This window comes from Sus scrofa, chromosome 13 (genome assembly GCF_000003025.6).
Source record: "Sus scrofa isolate TJ Tabasco breed Duroc chromosome 13, Sscrofa11.1, whole genome shotgun sequence".
Classification (NCBI taxonomy): Eukaryota; Metazoa; Chordata; class Mammalia; order Artiodactyla; family Suidae; genus Sus; species Sus scrofa.
In genome coordinates this window covers 191455073-191476967 of record NC_010455.5, presented here as the reverse complement: position 1 = coordinate 191476967, position 21895 = coordinate 191455073, and the positions used below count along the sequence as shown (strand labels likewise).

The window sequence follows — 21895 nt, the reverse complement described above, 5'->3', positions numbered from 1 at the left end:
TTGTCTTTGTTTTCTTTTTGGTTTCCTTTGCTGTGCAAAAGCTTTTCAGTTTGATGAGGTCCCATGGGTTTATTTTTGCTCTAATTTCTATTGCTTTGGGAGACTGACCTGAGAAAATATTCATGATGTTGATGTCAGAGTGTTTTGCCTATGTTTCTCTTTCTTTCTCTCTCTCTCTCTCTTTCTTTCTTTCTTTCTTTTCTTCCTTCCTTCTTTGGTACTTAAGTGTTTAAATTTTATTGTCAGATTATTTAGTATTTTTATTTTATGATTTATCACTATTCCTTTTATAATTCAAAAGCTCTTTTCTGTCTCTGAATTAGTTGAGTATTCACTTACACTTTTTCTATGTTTCTGATAATTTCAAATTATACTTAGTTCTCTAATATATAGAAATATATATTTTATTAAAAGTTTTAAAGGATGTATATTTATAGCTATTGTAACATATTTATTGAATATTCCTACTTTTTCACATATATGTGTAGTCTATCTCTATCACTTATTACAAACATTTACATGGCAAGGTATATTTCCAAGACCTATCTTTCTTACCATTGATCCCATTGACCCTTCCTGGTTGTGTGTGCAATTTCACCACTATGCATTGAAATAAAATTACTGCTTTATTGTTTGTATGTTTAAATACCTTTCTACTCATAGTGGGATTCGTTGATCAATAGCTTCAGCATCTCTTGGGAGCTTATTGGAAAACTCACTCTTAGATCCTAGACTGAAGAACTGAATTAAAAACCTCCATTTTTGGAGTTCCCTAGTTCCAACTAGGAACCGTGAGGTTGTGGGTTCATTCCTGTCCTCACTCAGTGGGTTGAGGATCTGGCATTGCCATGAGCTGTGGTGTAGGTTGCAGACCTGGCTTGGATCTTGCATTGCTGTGGCTGTGGCATAGGCGGGCAGCTGTAGCTGTGATTTGATCCCTAGCTTGTTAACTTCCATATGCCATGGGTACAGCCCTAAAGAGCAAAATAATAATTAAAAAAAAAAGCTGTATAATCCAAACAAAGAAACAAAACAAAATCTACATTTTGAAAAAGTTCCCCAATGTTTTGAGTGAGGATTAACATTTGAGAAGCCCTGATTTACTAACTACAGTTCTTTGAGGGCAACAGTGATTTATCTTGTTACCATCATACCTTTATCTCCTTGGATAGTGCCTGGAGTATATTATTTACTCAGTAAGTATTTACTCAATGACTTAGGTGTTTTAATAACATAAATAAAAAATATATTTGTCAATTATTACTAAAGAACAGGAACACATTCATTTTAATGAAAGGATCACAACTTTGAGGAGATATATAAGAACACCCAAGTATGGGTTATGACTTGACTTCATTTCTTTTGGAATTTTGTATAACATGATCTCTAGGCATTTATTTTTACCACAGTACAAACAAAGTTCAACCTGCTTACACATATAAGTTGAGTTTTGAGTTTCCTGGTGGCTCAGAGGGTTAAGATTCCAGCATTGACACTGCTGTGGCTTGGGTCCCTGCTGTGCCCAGTTTCGATCAACATGTTGTGGAAAATAAAAAAGACTTTCATTTTCCCAAGGCATGAAAAACTGTGGAACCTTATTTTTTCCTCAGGAAACTTCCATTTCTGATGTGGCACAAAACTTCTCTGTATTAAGGTCATTGCCCTTATTTCTTCTGCCCCACTCACAGCTTAGTTTATCTCTCTGTTCATTATAATATTATCTTCTATAAGGGAACTTTTTTAATGATTTTTTTTAAAATTTCAAATTGAGAATATCCATGAATTGATTCATTTCATTCTTACCAGGAAAAATATACTATTTATTTTATAAAATGAGCAAAGGGAATTTATAAATATTCTTATTTTCCCAGTTTGGTCATTGTTACAGAAGACAATCTGATTATTAAATTTCTCACTACACAAAAATATCAACTCTCATGACATTTATTTCATGGGTATTATAATAGTCATAAAAACAAAAGAACATAAAGAAACACATATTTACAGAACTGAAACAATTACAAAAGCTTTACACATATTTCCTCACTTGATCCTTAAACCGAGCCTTTAGGGTAAGATATTATTATCATGATTACCCAAGCATATGCAAAGGTGGAAACTGGAAAGGATAAGTAACTAATAAATTGTCGAGCTGAGGCTGAATTTTCAGTTTCAGACTGTACATTTCAAAATATTTCTATTTCATAACATAAATTATGTGGTGCCTAAACTAGGAGGTTACATTGTTTCTTCATAGAAGAAGTTCTGGAAACAATATAAAACAAAGGAAAACAATGCCTGGTTTCTGCAGAATTTTATTATGTGTTACAAAACAATGATAGCAAATATCTGTTAAGATAAATCATCAACTTATTAATAAATCATCTTGGAAAGCCTTAATTTTCCTCTGTGAACTCATGTATTCTCCTAAGATGAGTGTGCAAAAGATTTAAATTTAGCTTTATTTAAAGAATCAGAAGAAATACCTAGATATTTGCTTATTGCAAAATTCCAAATAAGCTTTCTTTGTTATATTAGTAGATATACAGCCAACATGGTCTCGCAGGTCTCATGAGGGCTCATGTATTTCAAGAATTCAAAGATGATATCATTTATAAAATTCCTTAATTTAATATTAAATTTGATGATAGCCCCAGTTTCTTGAAGGTATGTCAAAATTTCAAGATGTCTTTTATTTTCAGAGCAATCTTATGAAAGAGAAAATACAGTTTTTATTTTGCTACTGGCATGGCAATGACTAAGTCAACCAGGGTCATTTGCTCTTTGCAAAGTACCTACTGCCCAATGTATCCATTTCAGTGGATCATTTAGAGAGCACTGCCAGTGCTCAATAAAGGCATCAACTGAAGTCAGCATCATGGCAACACAAATTGATTCCTTATGTGAAAAAATATCCCCACATTACTGATGGACAATTTAATATCTTCGTTTCCATGTTATTTCCCTGGAAACTAAAGCAGATTTAATCAGGCCCTGGTTAATTGTTCAATATGACTCAGAGTTTTATCGTATCATTTTGTCATTGAATGAACAAATTACTCAGAAGCCATTAACATCAATGGCATTATTATAATGATTACTCCCTAATTTGAGAAGTTTTCAGCTTTAAGTCATTGACTACACAACCCAAAGTGGACATTAATTATGTTAGGGAACACTAAGTACAGATGCAGGGTGGTTCCATGGTTGGTTCAGCAGCTCAATGGTCAGCTCCATGGGCTGAGTGCTTTCCATCTCTGCACTTTGCTGCACTCCTAATATCCACAGCAATTACAGGCATTGCAGGGACACAGGATCAGGACCTCACCCCCTGAAGGAAAAGAGAATTTTCACCCTGAGCTTGCTTTTATTAAAGCAGAAAATCTTTCCACATGCTCAACCCTCAGCCTGAAGAATTCAAGTTTACTATTTTTCAGGAGAAATTAATTTATTTGACAATAATTTATGATATTTCACAACAGACTGTCTTAGCGAATTTGTGAAGAACATAATCTCCTAGAATTAGTCTAATTTCGTCTTTGAAGTGAATAAACCAAAAATTATGAAGTACTCACTAAAGAGTTAATGGTTAGTGAAGGAATGCCAAAATACTTTTTCTCCCCATGAGTTTTAATGATAATTAATCTGAAGAGCCATATTAAATTTATGTATGTTATAATTGATATTGATGCAAAAGGAAGTTTTAATCTTTCTTTCCCTCTTTCCCTTCCTTCCCTATTGCCTTTATCTTTCTTTCTTTTCTTTTCTTTTCTTTTTTTTTTTTGCCATATAAAGCAACATTCACAAGTTTGAGGAACTAGGATATGGGGCATTTTTGTGGGACCCATTTTCACATACCATGTATTGCTTCCCTCATTCATTTATTTATTTATGCCTTTAACAACTATTTACTGCATAACCATAATCTGGGCACTGTTCTGATGCTGGAACTATAAGAGCAAACTAAACAGGTAAAGTCTTTGCATTCTTGGAGTTTTCATACTAGGATGGGTTTGAAACATTTTTTCCCCAAAGGACCAAACAGTAAATATTTTCAGACCTCGCAGGTCCCTCTGTTGGAACAACTGAACTCTGCTATTATAAGCAGGAAATGAATCCCAAAATATCTTAATGAGTTGTGTGTGCCTATTCCAATAAAAAAATGTATATACAAAAAGAGGAAGCATGTTACATTTCTCCCATAAGTTGTCATTGGCCAACCTTCTTTCTAGACAGAAGACACAGGTGAACAAAGAGGATTCTGATCAGTGGGAAGTCTTCCATATGGTCATTCAGGAACCCAACCTCTTGCTCCCTGGGACCTTGCCCTCCTGAGAATTTAAAATTCTCTGTATAAATTTGGTAGTTGAGAAAAGGGATCAAGGGAAGTGCATAGAAGTTTTATTTTATTTTCACTATAGTTGACTTACAGTATTGTGTCAAGTTCTGCTGTACAGCATAGTGACCCACTCATACATATATATACATTATTTTTTTCACACTATCTTCTATCATGTTCTATTCCAAGAGATTGGATATAGTTCCCTGTGCTGTACAGTAGAAACTCATTGCTTATCCATTCTGAATATAATAGTTTGCATCTACCAGTCTCAAACTCCCTGTCCATGCAACATCCTCCCCTCTCCCCCTTAGTAACCACAAATCTGTCCTCTATGTCCATGAGTCTGCTTCTGTTTTGCAGGTAGGATCATTTTGCATATTTTAGATTCCACATGTAAGGGATATCATATGGTATTTGTATTTCTCTCTTTCTGACTTACTTCACCAAGTATGAGACTCTCTAGTTGTATCCATGTTGCTGCAAATGGCATTTTTTGTTCTTTTTACTGCTGAGTAGTTTCCATTGTGACTATTATCACATCCTCATAATCCATTCATCTGTCAATGGACATTTAGGTTGTTTTCATATCTTGGCTATTGTGATTGGTACTGCTATGAACATAGTGGTGCATTTTTCTTTTTTAAATTGTAGTTTTGTCCCTATATATGCCCAGGAGTGGGATTGTTGAACACATGGTAGTTCTATATTTAGTTTTGTAGAAGTTTTTATGAAACATGATTGGAAGGTGGATCAATTCCTCTCACATTATATACACTTACATACTTACAACTCAATCTCCTGACCTCACTTAACTTTAAGAAAAGCAAAAAATGTAGATGGGCTGGGTGTCTGAGAGCATGCAAGAAAAGGACTGGTAATCATTTAACAGTATTTGACTCAGGGAGTGTTACTATTTTTAAATAGGGCAGCCAAGGGAAAGCCTGGTTGACCCTCCTGAGAAAGTACAGAGCTACTGTAAGAGAAGCTTTGACATCACCAAATATCTAGCCTGCCTCTATGCTTCCTAACACCTTTATCCCCTGCAGTCAGAGTAGTCATGTGAATGAATGGTGGCCTCTGGAATGTGAGAAGAGATATATGCCACTGAATTTCAGGTTAGATCCTTAAAACCCACAGCACAATTATCCTTACTTTCTCTCTCCTCCTTTCAGTGTGAACCAAACTGATGGACTCTAAGATGGTAAAATTCCTTAAATCTTTGCTCAGAGAACAGATGGCCAGGGGTGCTTCCCAATTCTCACTGAACTGTGACACTAGTAAAAAAGCTAAACTTTATCATGTTCAACTACTTTGATGTGTGGTATATCCTTTAAAGTAGCAAGTGTTAATGATTTTGACCAATATTTTAGTTCTGTAACTCTCAGAGAGAAGAATGTTCCAAGTGGAAGATTTGAAGTTGCATTAAGTTTTGTGTTCAAGGGTTTCAGTGTATCTGGAAGGGAGTGGGAGAAGGAAAAACACAGGAGATGAGGTCAGAGATAAAATGGAATTTATGCAGTGCTGTTGTCAGGTTTTTTCTTTTTTTTATTGAGGCATAGTTGATTTACAATGTTGTGTTAGTTTCAGGTGTATAGCAAAGTGATTCTGTTATACACACATTTTTTATATATGTATACATATATATTCATATATATGTTATTTTCAGATTATTTTCCCTTATAGATTATTACAAAATATTGGGTAAAGTCCCCTGTGCTATATAGCGGTGCTTGTTGGTTAACTGTTTTATATATAGTAGTGTGTATCTGATATCCCAACCTCTTAATTTATCCCTGCCCCCAACCCTTTCCCTTTGGTAAACATATGTTTGGTTTTTTTAAAATACAAGTGATTGTACCAATTTACATCCCTACCAACAGTGTATGAGGGTTTCTTTTTCTCCACACACTCTCCAGCATTTTTTATTTGTGGACTTATTAATGCTGGCCATTCTGACTGGTGTGAGAGTGTACCTTGTGGGATTTTTGATTTGCATTTCTCTAATAATCAGTGATGTTGAGCAATTTTTTTTTTTTTTTTTGTCTTTTTGCCATTTCTTGGGCCGCTTCCTCGGCACATGGAGGTTCCCAGGCTAGGGGCTGAATCAGAGCCACAGCCACCAGCAACTCGGGATCCGAGCCGCATCTGCGACCTACACCACAGCCCACGGCAACACCAGATCCTTGACCCACTGAGCAAGGCCAGGGATCAAACCCACAACCTCATGGTTCCTAGTTGGATTCACCAACCACTGAGCCACGACGGAACTCCCGATGTTGAGCATTTTTTCATGTGCTTGTTGGCCATCTGTATATCTTCTTTGGAGAAATGTCTGTTCAGGCCTTTTCAGAAGTAGATCCACAGCCATTGCAGATTTGGCTTGTACTTAGTAATAGGATTTGTATCAAAAGAGAGTCAGAGTGTAACTTTCATTTAAAGATGATCGTCTTGGCTCTTTTGTTAAGAAATGACATGAGGAGAAGTGAAAGCATAGCAGTTTTTTAGGAAGACATTGCAGTAATGTAGGTAAAAGGTGATTATGGCTTGGAGCAGGTGGTCCTGAGTGGAGGGTTAGATGTGCACAGTGAGAGAAAAGAATCAATCAAGGATGAGTGCTTGCTTTTCCACACAGCATGTGGAAAAATTGCTTGCTATTAACTGAGAAGAAGACTTCAATCTTTTATGGGGTGGGGGGAGACATGAGGAAGGCCAAAGGTAAACATGAGATGTTGTATAGACACATTTAGAGTAAGTATTTCAACCGGGAAATATAGCTTGGGAAAGCATTGGTGAATAGATGGTGTAAGAATGGATGATTTCAGTAGGGCAGTTAAGTGATTTAAAGAGAAGGTATTGCTGGACTGAGTTCTTGGCATCCTGGAGTTCAGAGGCGGGAGAGTGAAAGAAGATCAAACAAAGAAATCTGAGCAGAATCTCTGGACGGTAGGAGAAGAAGCAAGCAAATTACATCCTAGAAAGGAATTGTAAAACATGGTTCAAGAAAAACACAGAGTTAGCTAAATTAAACCTTTATTTAATTTAAACATTAATTTAACCTAATTCAGTGATCAAGTCAGATGAGGACCATGGACTGACTTGAATTTAGCAACTTGAGGTCAGTGGTGGTCTTGGCCATGGATCTTATGGTTAAGTCATGGAGTTGAGAGCAGATTAAGGAGAGAATTCTGAAGGTGAACAGGAGAGGATTTGAAGAGCTTAATGTAAAGAAAAGATGATTAATTGTGCAGAAAATGGAAGAGAATCTTGCTTGGATCAAGAGAGGCTTTTTATTTTATTTTATCTTTTGCTATGAACTAATACCTCTGTATATTTATGGAATTTATCTTTACAAAGGAAAAAAGTTGGTAATGCTTGAGAGAAAATGCGGCAGCTGCTAGAATAGTAGCAGTAGGATCTAGTGAAGAGAAGTTCTCTTTGGATAAGAGCACAGAAAAAATCTTTCACAGTGGCAGGAAGGAAAGCCAAGTGTTGGACAGATACAGGTAGAGTGATGGTTTTCATGGTGGAAATTTCTCCTCAGCTTTACTAGTTTCTATGTTTTCAAGACCAACTCAGCAGGTTGGGGCTGAAGAACGGGTGCTATGAAACTTAAGGAAAAAAGTTAACATAAAACAAGACACAGAGATATTTAATCTTAAGGAAAGGTGGGACTCAAGGTCCCAGGGACCATGAGCACTGTTTCAAGAAACCACACTGCTTTTATTGTGCTTTTGAGGATTAAGTCAAGTGAGGAGGGGGGTTTTAGGTGCAGGATATAGGTTTTTTTAAGTTATTTTAAAAGTCACATAGTCAGTAGCTGGTTAAGCTTTTATTCTGACCTTTAGGCATTTAACAATCATTAGCATTTAAGGAAGCTTGGCATCAGCTATCTATGCACAGCATCTAGAGAATCACCATTGTACTTATGCAGATGGCTTGCCTATCAGCAGCAACCCAGGATACCTAGGTTTGCACCTAGGTTCTCCTTGCTAATGCATATCCTGCTAAAGACCCCTCATAAACCCCTTGGGGCCATGAGGCTCCTCTTTCTTTTATTCTTAAGAGGAAATATCATGCTGTGCAAATGGTGTGCCTATCTGCACAAGTCAGGTATACCTAGACCAAGGCATTATGTTCTCATTCAGCTGACCCTATGAATAACTTATGCCTTTAGGTCTTTGTTCTTAAGCTTAAGTCATTTACCAGCACTGAGACTGCTTTTCAAGCAGGAAGATGGGGTAAAGTAAAGTAGGATAAGATGGAGTTTTCAGCATAGAAGCTAAGAAAATATTGTAGAAACATGTCTCATGACATAGTGTAACATAGGAACCAAAGTCATTAGGTGAGATGAAAATTGATATTAGTAGGTAGGGGAAGGAAGTAGAAGAAGGACTGAAAAACATCTAGGGAAGTGAAAGAATCAGGGGAGAAGGTGATTGGTGATTGGTGATTGGTGATCAATAACAGCCCACTTGAAGTTCCTGGTTAGTAATTAACAGTAAAGTCAGGCTGGCATGGCTGTAGGTTTTAGCATATGTGAATGACACGTATGGAAGTAGACACAGAATTAGATTTAACTAGGATGGGAATTTTGCCAGTCTTGATTCATGAAGGGAGAGTAATGCAAGGAAACTGGAGATTTGATGTCAGGAAATGTGTGTAGCTTGATGGAGACAAAGACCGTGTTTATGACATGAATCAAACACCCAGAAGAGCGCCAAGCCAGTGTAAACAGAATGTTTATTGAATGAATGAAATCTAATGCCTTGAAATATCAGTTTGCTTGAGAGGCACAGGAGAACAGAAGGTTGTGGGAAGGAATGAGTGATAAGATTCATGGATTGTGAGTATCAGAGACTTAAGAGATATTTAAATGTGGATGAACTACTCATCATGTTTGAGGTTTTTGTCCTTGAAAGTAAAATTGCAAAATATAATTACATGGGATTGCTGTGATAACTTATGAAAAATGTTTAACATGGTGCCTCATACAGAGTAAGCACTAACTACACATTCTTTGTGGTTATGTAGACAGGGATATGTATTATTTTTACTTTAATACTTTAATTCTTGGCTTAAAAATACTTGTTGGCATCTACGCATGGATATTTCTTTATATTACTACCAAAATAATACCTTCATGACGAAAATAAAATCCATCTAATTGAATTGAGAGGAAACATTGTTAGATACACTTTTCAGGAACTTCCAGGAAAACCAGAGTTCTTTCATTATCTAAAGTCCAAATTTGCATAAAATTATCCTCTAAAAGACTAGCATCCTATTGTATGTAAAACCTTCCTAAAAGTTTCTCCTCTAGGTTTATATATTTTGTCAACCTGTGTCTACAAACACCATGAACTAGAGCCAACCATGGTGGCCGACAAGATCAGCTTTAGTTCAATGGATTAGATTCCATGTAATTAATACAGAACTCTGTGAGAGATGTGCAGACTGATTAGGGTTGTACAAAAACATAAGGAAGCTGTGTTCTTCAGCTTCTCCTGCTCACTTGCCATCTCTCCATCACTCACTTTTAATTAAAAGATTAAGGGATAGTTTTGGGGGGGGTAGGAGGAAGTTCCTTCCTCTTTCTATAGTTTCAGGTAGTAGAGTTATTAAAAGCAAGAACTTCTTGCCAGAAAGACTTGGATAAAATACAGATCTCATTTTTTTTATTACTTGTGCCTTTTTTTCTTGACCAGTGTATTGAAGTTATATATCAGTAAGAAACATGATGAGATTTGGTCTATATAATTAGGGCTTTAAGACAGGAAGAATGTTTTTTTTTTTTTTTTTTCTGTATATTTGATACCTTTGTTTTTTTTTGGGTGTATTTATATTTCTTTTTTGCTTTTTAGGGCTGCACCCATGGCATATGGCATATGGAAGTTCCTAGGCTAGGGGTCGAATCAGAGCTACAGCTGCCAGCCTGCACCACAGCCACGGCAACACAGGATCCAATCCATGTCTGCAACCTATACCATAGCTCATGGCAATGCTGGATCCTTAATCCACTGAGCGAGGCCAGGGATTGAACTTACATCCTCATGGATATTAGCTGGATTCATTTCTGCTGTGCCACAATGGGAACTCTCGTATTATATTTCAAGTCAGGTTCTTGATTGCAAATGAGTGGGGTTTATATTTTGAATCTCTGCCTTAAAGTAGGTCAGACTTGCTCACCCACTTCCCAGTCACCTCTAACAACATTCAGCAGTCTCTTGATTTTCTTTATTCAGGATTGCTAACTAATGAACTCAGTTTTAGCAGCCTCTGCCAGGAGAAGCCAAAAACACTTCCGCTCTAAGAACAGGAATGTATGAAAACTTTACAGTGACTTGGAAAGAGCACTGAATTAGACATGGGTCTTTATTTTGATTCTGCAGCATCATGTTGTAGTTTTATTTCCTTATGGTTTAAGTGAGAAGTTAATATTGAAGCCCTCCAAATGGTGCTTCCAAAGTGAGTATTATACAGGGGTTACTTGAATGTGGATTGTTACTGGAGTTTGTCTAAGAATGTTTGAAAGTATATCATAGGTCCCAAAGGGAGTGGGAAAGAAAGGCTAAGGTCAAGTGTGTCATGTCTGTGTGTGTGTGTCTCTTTGTGTTTTTTATATTTGGGAAAGGGACAGAGCCAACCTATGAGCATTAGCTACATTTTTGGCAAGAGGTAAATCCTGGAAGATTTAAGACCCACCTTTGTCAGAAGGCAGCGAGGAAACTAAAGAAGTATTTTCTTCCATCAGGAGTAAGACCGAAGCAATACCATTAGTTGTCTCTACTCTTGCCTCCATCTTATTTCACATCCACAGAGCCTTGAAGACAAAGGCAAGGAGGAGACCTGTCTCAGCTATGCCTCAAGAGACAGTCATTTCAAGTCACATAAAATCAAATAATTTTATGGAAACCAAGTATATTTCCTCTTCTTTTTAATTTTGTGTGATAATCAGGTATGAAATTTGAGTAGTCCTAAATTAAAGAAGGCATTTCAAGAATTCTTTTTGAGGGGAGTTCCCACTGTGGCTCAGAAGAAATTAATCTGACTAGTATCCGTGAGGACACGGGTTCAATCCCTGGCCTCAGTCAGTGGGTTAAGGATCTGGCATTGCTGTGATCTTGGGTAGGTCACAGATGTGGCTCAGATCCCGTGTTGCTGTGGCTGTGGCACAGGCCAGTGGCTACAGCTCCGATTCTACACCTAGCCTGGGAACCTCCATATGCCAGGGCAGGTGTGGCCCTAAAAAGAAAGAAAGAAAAAAAGACAGACAAAAAAATAGAATTCCTTTTGAAAAAAAATCTACATTATTATATTACATACAGTGGTAGAAAAATATAGCTTGTGTTATGTTCGATAATTTGCATCTTGAAGAAGACAAAATAATATTGATTTATTGGGAGATATTTGAATGCTAAGTACATTTTAAGGTTACAACTTTTATTCTAATGCTAAATACTAAAATAATCAGACCAAAACATATATAATGGCTTAATGAAGAGAAATGTATCTTTAGTTCATGTAATAATACCAAGGAAAGAGGACACTGTGTCGGAAGGGCTGGACCACCTTCTCCAAATAGGGTTCCAGGTTGACTGAGACTCTGCTAACTTCAACACCCAGCTTCCCAAGTCATTCTTTTTGTTATCTTGGGTCCTGCAAGTAGAAAGGGAAAGAGCATGGAGGAGCATTAGTGGGAAGTTTTTATGGTCCAGAAGCAAAAGTGACATAATATCACTTCTGCTAAATATTCCACTGGCTAGAAATCAATCCCACGCATGCACCTAACTGCAAGAAGATGGTGATATATGATCAAGTCATGTGCCAAGGAAGAAGAAAGAAAGGTGGATCTGGGTGAATTTTTAGCAGCCTCTGCCATGAGTGTTATAGAAGATAAGTCTGATTATCACATGGAAGACAAACCTCAATGACTTAATTAGAACAACCTTGATTACTAACAGTATCTTAAGGTCACTGATATTCAAAATTCTCAGTAGGCCAGGGATCTGAAATTGTTGTTAAAATTAAAATGTATTAAATCATATAACTTTGTGCATGAAGTTTTTGTTGTAAATACTTATTAATGGTTTTGGTTTATCATTATTAACATTATTAGAGTTGGAATAGTAATACTAATGAGGTTTAAACTTAATTGAGGCTCTCATCAAACTGGAACACAATAAAACAGGAAGAGGAGACAATAGCCAATATATCTGCATTGACAAGTTTTAAACAAACATGTACGTGGTATCTGATATTTTTCACTTCCATAATTCAAACTGGTGATGGAAAAAGACATACTAGTAAACATTTATATGCTTTTGGAATTTTAATAAATACTACATGATTAATTATTATCTTCCTTTGATTTTATTCAACTTTGTTTCTTCTGATAGGAATTGTCATTTCAAAAGATGGTAGAAAAAGAAATTTATCAGTAAATAAAACTGATCTGAATGCTATTGTTCAATGAAAATTTAATAGACCTTATATCAATATTATTAAATTAAGCACCAAATATTTATTTCTAATATATTGGAGAAAATAACTTTTTAGATGAAGATAATGGGCACTGCTTTAAAAGAATGGTAGCATCAACAAGGAAAGAATTGTGAAAAAGTTAAATTCCCATTAAAAATCTGTTGTCTAGATGTATAAAATTCCTCATTTGCCATTTAATTAGTAAAGACCCTAGAGTTTTAATTATTTATTTATTTATTTTTTGTCAAGGCACTAGTTTGAATGAGAAACTGTGATATTCTTGTAAGAAGTTAAAGGAATTAGCTCAACATGTTTTGCATAGGACCTGCCAGCATTCTACATCTTGACTTCATTTTGTGGTACTCTATTATGTCTTGTCTATACTTTACAGAGAAAATTATATGCTCTCTGAATCTGAGATTTTATAAAGTTCTCTGAATCATTCCTGAGTGGCCAAAACCTGCTTTATTATAGGTTTAGATATTCTGGGTAATTTCATAAATTTTGATATATTTAATCTTTAATAGAATTTGAAATAATAGGTAAAATTATGGCAGTGAGGATATATTTGCATAAGCCTTTTTTTGGTAATTGGATAGCTAGTGCAGAAAGATACAGAAAACAATTATGTGGGAGGATGTTTATGACTGTGTATTATATAGCATCAATAATGTCAAATGATACTATCATTAAATGGATCTAGATGTGGTAGATGCATAGGAGTTCCACCAAGTTTCCTGAGTATAGTCTTTTCTTTCTTAGGAATGAAAAAATGAAGAAGCACTCTCACTGTTTTCCATTTCCACAAAATTAGGTTGCACTGATAATACTCCTGCGTAAGGTAACAAAATCTCTTAAGGGATTGTAACTTAAAAATAATCAAGAAACGAATGACCAATGTATCTGGAGAAAAAAACCAATTTCTTCCCCTATAAAATATTTATAATAGTATTATTTTATAGTTAAAAATATTTTCCAACTGAATTTTAAATGGTGTGTTGAAGTCAAGATTTTCTACAGTGATCTTTACAAGCAAGCCCTGATGGACTTGACTGAACCTTGAACACTTTAAACCTAACCCAAGTCCTGGCCACCACATTTCCTACCACCTTGTTTCTTGTCTCTCAATTGCTGAGTTATTTTACTCAGATCTCTAGACTTGGTTAACTACCATCTTCTGGGATGTCTCTTTTTTCAGGAGTCAGACAATGGGTAATTAAATCAACCCTGATAATCAGGTACATTTTACCTGATGCCTCAATCTCAGTAATCTGGCTTCTGCCCTGCCTGGAAACAGTTTAACTCCTATGTCTTTTTTTTTTTTTTTTTTTAATTTTTCTTCATTTTTTAAGGTTTTATTGAGGTATAGTTGATTTACAATGTTGTGATACACTATGGTTTATTATTTAAGAGTTCCCTTTTCCACCTGTTGCCGCTGTGTCTGAATTCCTAACTTGGTGTTTGTTTTGTTTTGTCTTTTAAGGGCCGAACCCACAGCATATGGAGGTTCTCAGGGTAGGGGTCAAATCAGAACTGTAGCTGCTGGCCTACGCCACAGCCACAGCAATGCCAGATCCAAACCGTGTCTGCAGACTACACCACAGCTCAAGGCAACACCAGATCCTTAACCCTCTGAGCGAGGCCAGGGCTGGAACCTGAGTCCTCATGGATGCTCGCTAGTCAGGTTCGCTAATGGCTGAACCATCATGGGAACTCCCTGACTTGGTGCTTTGGCTCCTCTGCCCTCCAGCTGTGGAACTGGCTAGAACTCTGATCCCTGGATTCAGGACTCCATGTTTGTCCCCTGTTTGGATTATGACCTGTGCTATTTTCTCTAGCCCTCTAATCTTCTGCATACCTATAGGGAAAATACTTCTTCTTCCTGGATTTTCTGGATGTTACTACTTTGGGAGACCTTTATTATTGCCCTTGTATATTCAAACCAATGACATTTTTTTTTTTTTTCTGAGCATGGAAATCAGGGTACTACCACTTTTCCACCTAACATCAGATCTTGAGATGTCCCTGCAATGAGTCAATATGTGACAATAATAAAACACGGTAAAATTTAACCATTTTATTTAGCCTCCTTATTACTGGTTTTAACATCTTTTTCCCCCCTTCAATAGTAGAGGGTTCTGGAAAGTGTTTTTACTCCTAGAAGACTGGAACTTAATGTACTTCTATGTAATGCATTTCTCACATGTTTTAAGAAAGCCGAAGAAAGTTGATGGGACTCTGTCTTGGTGTTCTAGGTAGTTACTATATGAAAGGCTGAAAAAGAAGATTCATTGAGTTAAAGTTACGACTCTTGGAAATTTATGGATATCTAAAATAGGTTAGATTACTTCTTTTTTTTCTTTTTCTTTTTGCCATTTCTTGGGCTGCTCCTGTGACATATGGAGGTTCCCAGGCTAGGGGTCCAATCAGAGCTGCAGCTGCTGGCCTGTGCCACAGCCGCAGCAACGCGGGATCCGAGCCATGTCTGTAACCTACACCACAGCTCATGGCAACGCTGGATCCTTAACCCACTGAGCAAGGCCAGGGATTGAACCCGCAACCTCATGATTCCTAGTCGGATTTGTTAACCACTGAGCCACCATGTCAACTCCTAGATTACTTTTTATTAGGGTTTTTTGTTCATTTTGTTTTTCCTCAAATCATTCACAGTGCATTCATTCATTCTTTCATTCATTCATTCATGTTACCCTGTCTTCTCCTAACAAAGCTTCAGTAATATGTTATTGTATATCAAACCACTTGCTCAATAGGCACCATAATAAAACCACCACTGTGTACCATGGAGACCCCAACCCACCATGGTCACCTGAAAGCCTTAGCATGAGCTGAGGGACCACAGTTAGATAAAAGAAATCCTTATTAGTGTTGGGGGCAGCTGACCTAGGTGATCAGCTCACCTTCATGATATGGAAGCATCTGGGCATAATGGCAATAAAGATTCCTATTCTGCCCCAAATCCAAATCCAGTGCCACTTGCACATTTTGTGGTTGTTGCTGCTTCAGGTGAACATACTTGTAGCTTCTTTAATCCTCTTGTCACTGTCCCAGATCACTACCAAAACAAAAATTCAAATACTCAGGGTATCAACCTCAATAACAGCTAGACTTCATTTCTTTCTATGCAATACGCCAAAAAATCTGGAGGAGTAAATAATAAGAATGTAGTAAAGCAAAATAAACAGTGAGAGTGATCATTCAGGTGACTAGGTACCAGAGTTGCTAAGACTGATTTTCTATAGATACTATCAGAGAACTAATGTTAGACTTTGTTAAAAGATAGATATTTTCTGGAGACTCCTCTGAGGCCCTATCTTTATTCTATCATTCTTAAGAGCCATTAGGTAGTTCTGGTTGTTTTATATATAGAAAAATTAAGCCCCAAATATTATCTGGAAACTTCCCACACCCTTTTTCAAATTTCATTCTTCTCAACATCAATTAAGTAATCATAGCTTTTACTTATTCATGCTCTCAAGGCCCTCATACATTAGTAAAATGTTTCCAAAAACTCTTTTTTTTTGGGAAAAAGAGATAAATAAACAGAAGAAGAACAAAGTTGTGTGAGGGAGACTCAACTGCAATGTGAGTTGACTGAAGGAAGATCACTGTCACCTTTTCTTAAGTCTCATAAATTGGGGAAAGAGAGCCTTGGAGGCAACATGGCATTGGCCAAGGAACGAGAGACCAGGTACTGATTAGAATTTTCCTCACATTTTACTCTGGTCCTTACCTAGAGAGCATTCAAAGGCACGTGTTTACTGACACTGGAAATTTGCCTCTGAAATTTAGATTTATACCAGGAATAAATTATAATGTTGCCTTCCAAATCTCACAAAACCCAGAACCCATCATTATATAATTAAGTTACTGATCTAGTAGGCCACTGGACTTCTTGGTTGTGCAGTTGTGTCATGATAGGAACAATGACCCCTCTTTCCCGAACTAACATGATGCTATGTACTTTTTTCTTTTTCCTCTCTAGTCCTGTTTTATTAGAGTCCTGCTCTGTGTTAAAGCAGCCCAAGGATATATTGCTTGAATAATAATCTCAGATCCTTTTGGCTTGCAAAATGGTTTGCCCTTTTGTATTACCAGGTGTTATGATTAATTTTATGTTTCAAATTGGTTAGGCTACTGTACCCAGATGTCTAGTCAAAGGTTATTCTAGATGTTCCTTGAAGCTATTTTTTAGCTGAGATTAACACTTAAGTAAGTCAACTTGGAGTGAACCACATTACCACTCACAATGTGAGTAGATCCCATCCAATCAACTTAACATTGGCCTCCTTCAAAAACCAGTAATTCTATCACAAGACTGATTTCAAACTCCAGCTACAGCATCAATTCTTCCCTGGCTCAAGCCTGCCAGTCTACCCTGCAGATTTTGGACTTACCATCATTTGCAATTGTATGAGCCATTTCCCTAAAATAAAATCTCTCTTTTTCTTTCCTTCTTCCTTTTTCTCTCATTTACATAGGTATAATCTCCTATTGGTTCTGTTTCTCTGGAGAACCCTTACTTACACAATATGCTATACAAAAGGTTTAGCTGTTTTACAAATATAAGTTGTTATAAATGGCTCTTAAAGCCAAAAATCATCACCACTCACTGGGTCTGACTTCTTTCATTCTCTTATAGGTACACTCAGTTTTCATATTTTATTGGACAGAGTGATAGGTCTCTAATTTCTTTGCATACCTTATCAGCTTAGTGCAAATCAATCTGTCATAACATTTTGACTCAAGAGGTTGGACAGGAGGATTGGTTTAATTACCACTAAGTGGCTAGAAAAAAATCAAATCTACAAAGCAGGAAGAGGACCTCTTGTGAGTTACCTGGGTAACAGGTTGAGGATGAGAAGGAAACAAGAGAGATTTCCCATTGTGTTCAAGTGAGCCTCACTGGGACGTAACAACAACAACAATGACAACAAAGACAAATAAAACCCTAACCAAAACATAAGGATAAAGTTGCAGCGTTGGTTAAGTTTGGTGTGGTAGTCCATAGTCCACTCTGTTAAGAAAGTGATAAATGTAGAATCAAACGGAAAAATTTTCTTTGAAAGGTAAATTTTGTATAATGAGAAGCAGTATCAATCCCAAGGTCTAGACATCTTTAATACTCTCATGGAGTATTAAAATATATTGTTATATATAACCAGTTCTATTCTTTATCTATTATGCCATATATAATCTTGTCTTATATATAAAACTACCTTATTTTATTGATTGGTCCTCTAGAGAAGACTATGTCATGTGAGAAGTCACATATTAAAGGACAAAGGAAGATATAATTTTTAAAGAACGTGAGATAAAAATGCTTCCATTGAACTGAAACAACCCTTCATGGGCTTAGCAGCAATCACCTTCTTGCTGCTATTAAGCCCTTCACCATTTTTGATCAATTTTCGAATCTGGTTCATTTATTACTGATCACTTACCCTTTCTGAAAATATGTCAGATTCTCAGCTGTCCTTATATAATTGAACTCTTTTTGTGGCTTTGCCAGCTTCTCCCCTGGGTCCCACGCGTCTCTTCGTATGACTTTTCCCCTGGCCTCCTTTCAGTCCACACTCCATCCATCACTGAACCCAGTTACTGTGATAGCATGTGGTTATATGTTTACTCTCTTGCCTAACTCTCAGAGTTATCCATTGTGGTACTATTTAACCAGTTTCTCATGTACCTTTGATCTTTTACTCTCCCTCATTCTGTAGATCCTTTCTGTCATGTAAACCTGTATTCTCTATTTTGGGAAATATTATAAACTTACAGTTTTCTTTCAATTTCCACATCACCATTATTAAGTCAAATCTATATCAACATGTTCTTGGCTTGCTGTAGGAGCATCTTCCCAATTTTTCTTGAAATGAGTTTTCCCTAGCAATACAATTCAATATGCAAAATTTTCCAAATTAATTTTCACACATCAGTTATATCTTCCAATCAGCAGGGGCTAAAGTACCACTATTCATAGAATTCTGTGTTTGACATTATATGACATACAACGCCAAAGAATTGAGTGAGAGAGCTAACTTTCAAGGAAAGTACCATTTAATTGGGACAATGCAAATTCATTAGATAGCAAGAAAACAAAATGGAACATGTAAAATTGCATGATAGATAAATATTCACAGATTTCTAAGAAAGTTATATTATCGGATGGGGAAGAAATGTCGATTTCCATGGATTATTAAAAATAAGTTGCATTTAAACTGGTAGAATTCTTAGAATAAGTATTCAGCCTATAAGCAAATGTAGGAATTGTATGCAATATTTTGAGTCTTTTAATAACTTCGCTCCGAGATAAAAATGGGGTAGAAATAGAAGATCAAAGATTGAAAATGATTGATCTAGAGCATTGACTGATTGAAATAGGTAGATTGATACATAAGTAGTTAGATAGATATATAGACACATAGACACAAACAAAAATGATGTACATGTATTAGGTAATACAATAGACAAATGGATGGATGGGCAAATGGATGGATAGAATGATAGCTACATGGATCTAGAAAGAACATTATACATAATAATGCAGAAATTTGGAAGTTCCCATTGTGGTGCAGTGGAAATGAGCCCGACAAGTATCTATGAGGATGTGAGTTTGATCCCTGGCCTCACTCTGGCATTGCCTTGGGCTGTGATGTAGTAGCAGGTGTGGCTCAGATCCTGCGTTTCTGTGGCTGTGGTGTAGGCCAGCAGCTATAGCTCCACTTCAACCCCTAGCCTGGGAACTTCCTTGTGCAGGTTGTAGCCCTAAAAACTAAAACAAAATAAAACAAATCCAGAAATATAATGCCCCTCTAGGAGAGATATTCAATTTACTTTGAGTAATTAAAAATTTTTAATTATATTAGGATGCAGTGTCTCCTGATGATATTTCAGTAAAAGAGTAGGTGCGGAGGACTTGCTCAGACAATAAATTCAGAGCAAATTACTCAGGAACTATCTTTTTATATTAGGCAATAGGAGCAAGGTAAGGGTGAATCTACAAATATTTTTATTTGTAGGTGAGCTTTTGTGAAATTGAGAGAGTTCTCTATAGGGACCTTGTAGTTCATGAAAAGAAGGCATTTCACTGAAGATAATATCACAAAGCTGATTAATATATTTTTCTCCACATTTGTTTTATTTTCTTAAATAAATAACAACATGGTTATATTTCACACCATCTCAAAATACACAAAGTAGATAATTTGTATGTTTTTCTTTAGATGTTTGAATGCAGTGATGAATGATTTTTAAGGGTCTATTTAAAAATAAGAGGGCCCATTCCTGCTTCAGTAATAATCTCTAGATAGAAAGAGTAAACATTTTTATTTCATTTTATCCATTCAAACCCTGACAAAAGGCCATATGGGGAGACCTAGCTAGAGGGAGTACTAACCTTCAAATTTAAATAAGACATTTTGCACTTCCTAATTCTTGTGTAAACAAGTAAAAAGAAAACTTTTTATTAATTCAATGCTTTTATTCACTAGTTGATATAAAAGTCTAGTTTCGTTTGGGCATTTACAGCCATGATATTTATGGCGACATCTTTTTTTTTTTTAAAGAGCAAAAATTCTAAATTCAGTAATGTTTCAAATTAGAGCTGTTGTTGCCAGCCTATGCCACAGCCACAGCAACACAAGATCTAAGCTATGTCTGCGACCTACACCACAGCGTCCTCATGGATACTAGTTGGGTTCATTGTTGCTGAGCCATGACGGAACTCCTAAATTCAGTAATGTTAAATTCCATTGTAAAAAAATAAATAAATAAACAAAGAATGGTCCTCTAAGAGAGTCACTTATGCTAAGCTCTGCATCACCAAATGAAGGTTTAATTACAGTATTAACAATCCCAGAGATGGAATCTCAGAGCAGTCAACAGGAATCGCCTGATCAGTACCATTAGGTCATCTGCCTGACAGATCCCTGCCATCCTCTTAAAGCAAAGTGACCTTGACATAACCCACCCAAGTTTTATGACTAGTCTAACTTCCTTGTTCCATCTCCCTTCTAGATACAAAAGCCTTTCATCCTGTACCACTCTTTGGAATTCCTTTCTATCTGTTAGCTTGGATTCTGCCTGATTCAAATCAATTTTTGCTCAAATAAACTTAAAAAGTTTAATATCATCTGTTTATCTCTTACCACCATCAAACTGAAAGTTAGACTCATACATTGTAAATGATATGGATTAGGAACAATATTTACTGTGATAGATGTCTTGCTAGTGAACCTTTTTACCCACTGTGATTCCATCTTGACCTCAAAATAAATAATACATTCTTTTCCAGTCTCTCAACAATAGCCAAAATATAGGGAAAGGAGAGATTACGGTGGGAATAATTCAAGTAAAGCAGTAGATTAGGAAATACTTATGGATCTTCTATATTGCTCTTGCAATAATTTAGAGCAGTGCTTAGGGCCACGTGGTATTGTGGGCTTTTAGCCTCCATTTAACTTTTATACTTCATTTAACTGGTATTGCTAGAAAATGCTTTTTCTATCTCCGGCTACTTCATAGTCTTAAAAATAGAACTGTAGCTTCCATTAGACCTTCTAAATAATTTTCTCCCTCCCTACCTATATCAAGTCTCTAGTAACGCAATCAGTGGTGCTCTTCCTCCCAAATATCACACTAATATTGCTTATGTAGAAAAATTCCTTGAAATGATTTATTCTTGACAATAATTTTAAGAATGTAAACAGTCTAGTAAATGATTAATGTGCTCACCTTCTGACCATTTTAGAGAAATCTTTGCACATGGCTAAACAAATAGATCTTTGCAGAGCATAATAAGATATGCCTCTGCTCTCTGCTTTCTTGATTGATTTGGCTTGCTGTACAATCATTAAGCTGAGGTCTCTCTTAAAGGGCAGAAAGGACTTCTGGCAGGAAGCCACTTTGGCAGGCACTTCTGTGTTGTGGTCTGTTTGGTTCATCCGTAGAGACATGGATTAGGATAGAATTATAGGAAATCCTATTGAGGTAAAGGTCTACTGGATAAGAACAGGGAAAATTAATTTAAGCCTCTCTGCTCCTTCAACACAACCT

General features: G+C 36.4%; 1 long non-coding RNA gene across 4 annotated transcripts; it reads right to left on the bottom strand.

Moving 5' to 3' along the window:
• LOC102158685 lies at positions 1884 to 18451 on the bottom strand. Of its 4 annotated transcripts, none has more exons than XR_002338021.1 (5): positions 18286 to 18451; positions 15742 to 15896; positions 11874 to 11998; positions 11045 to 11162; positions 1884 to 3331 (listed from the first exon to the last, which is right to left on the bottom strand). It is a non-coding gene; the product is annotated as an uncharacterized LOC102158685 (long non-coding RNA). The 4 variants fall into 4 exon arrangements; XR_002338022.1 differs by lacking the exon at positions 1884 to 3331 and adding an exon at positions 6615 to 7313; XR_299358.3 differs by lacking the exons at positions 1884 to 3331; positions 11045 to 11162 and having other exon boundaries at positions 11713 to 11998.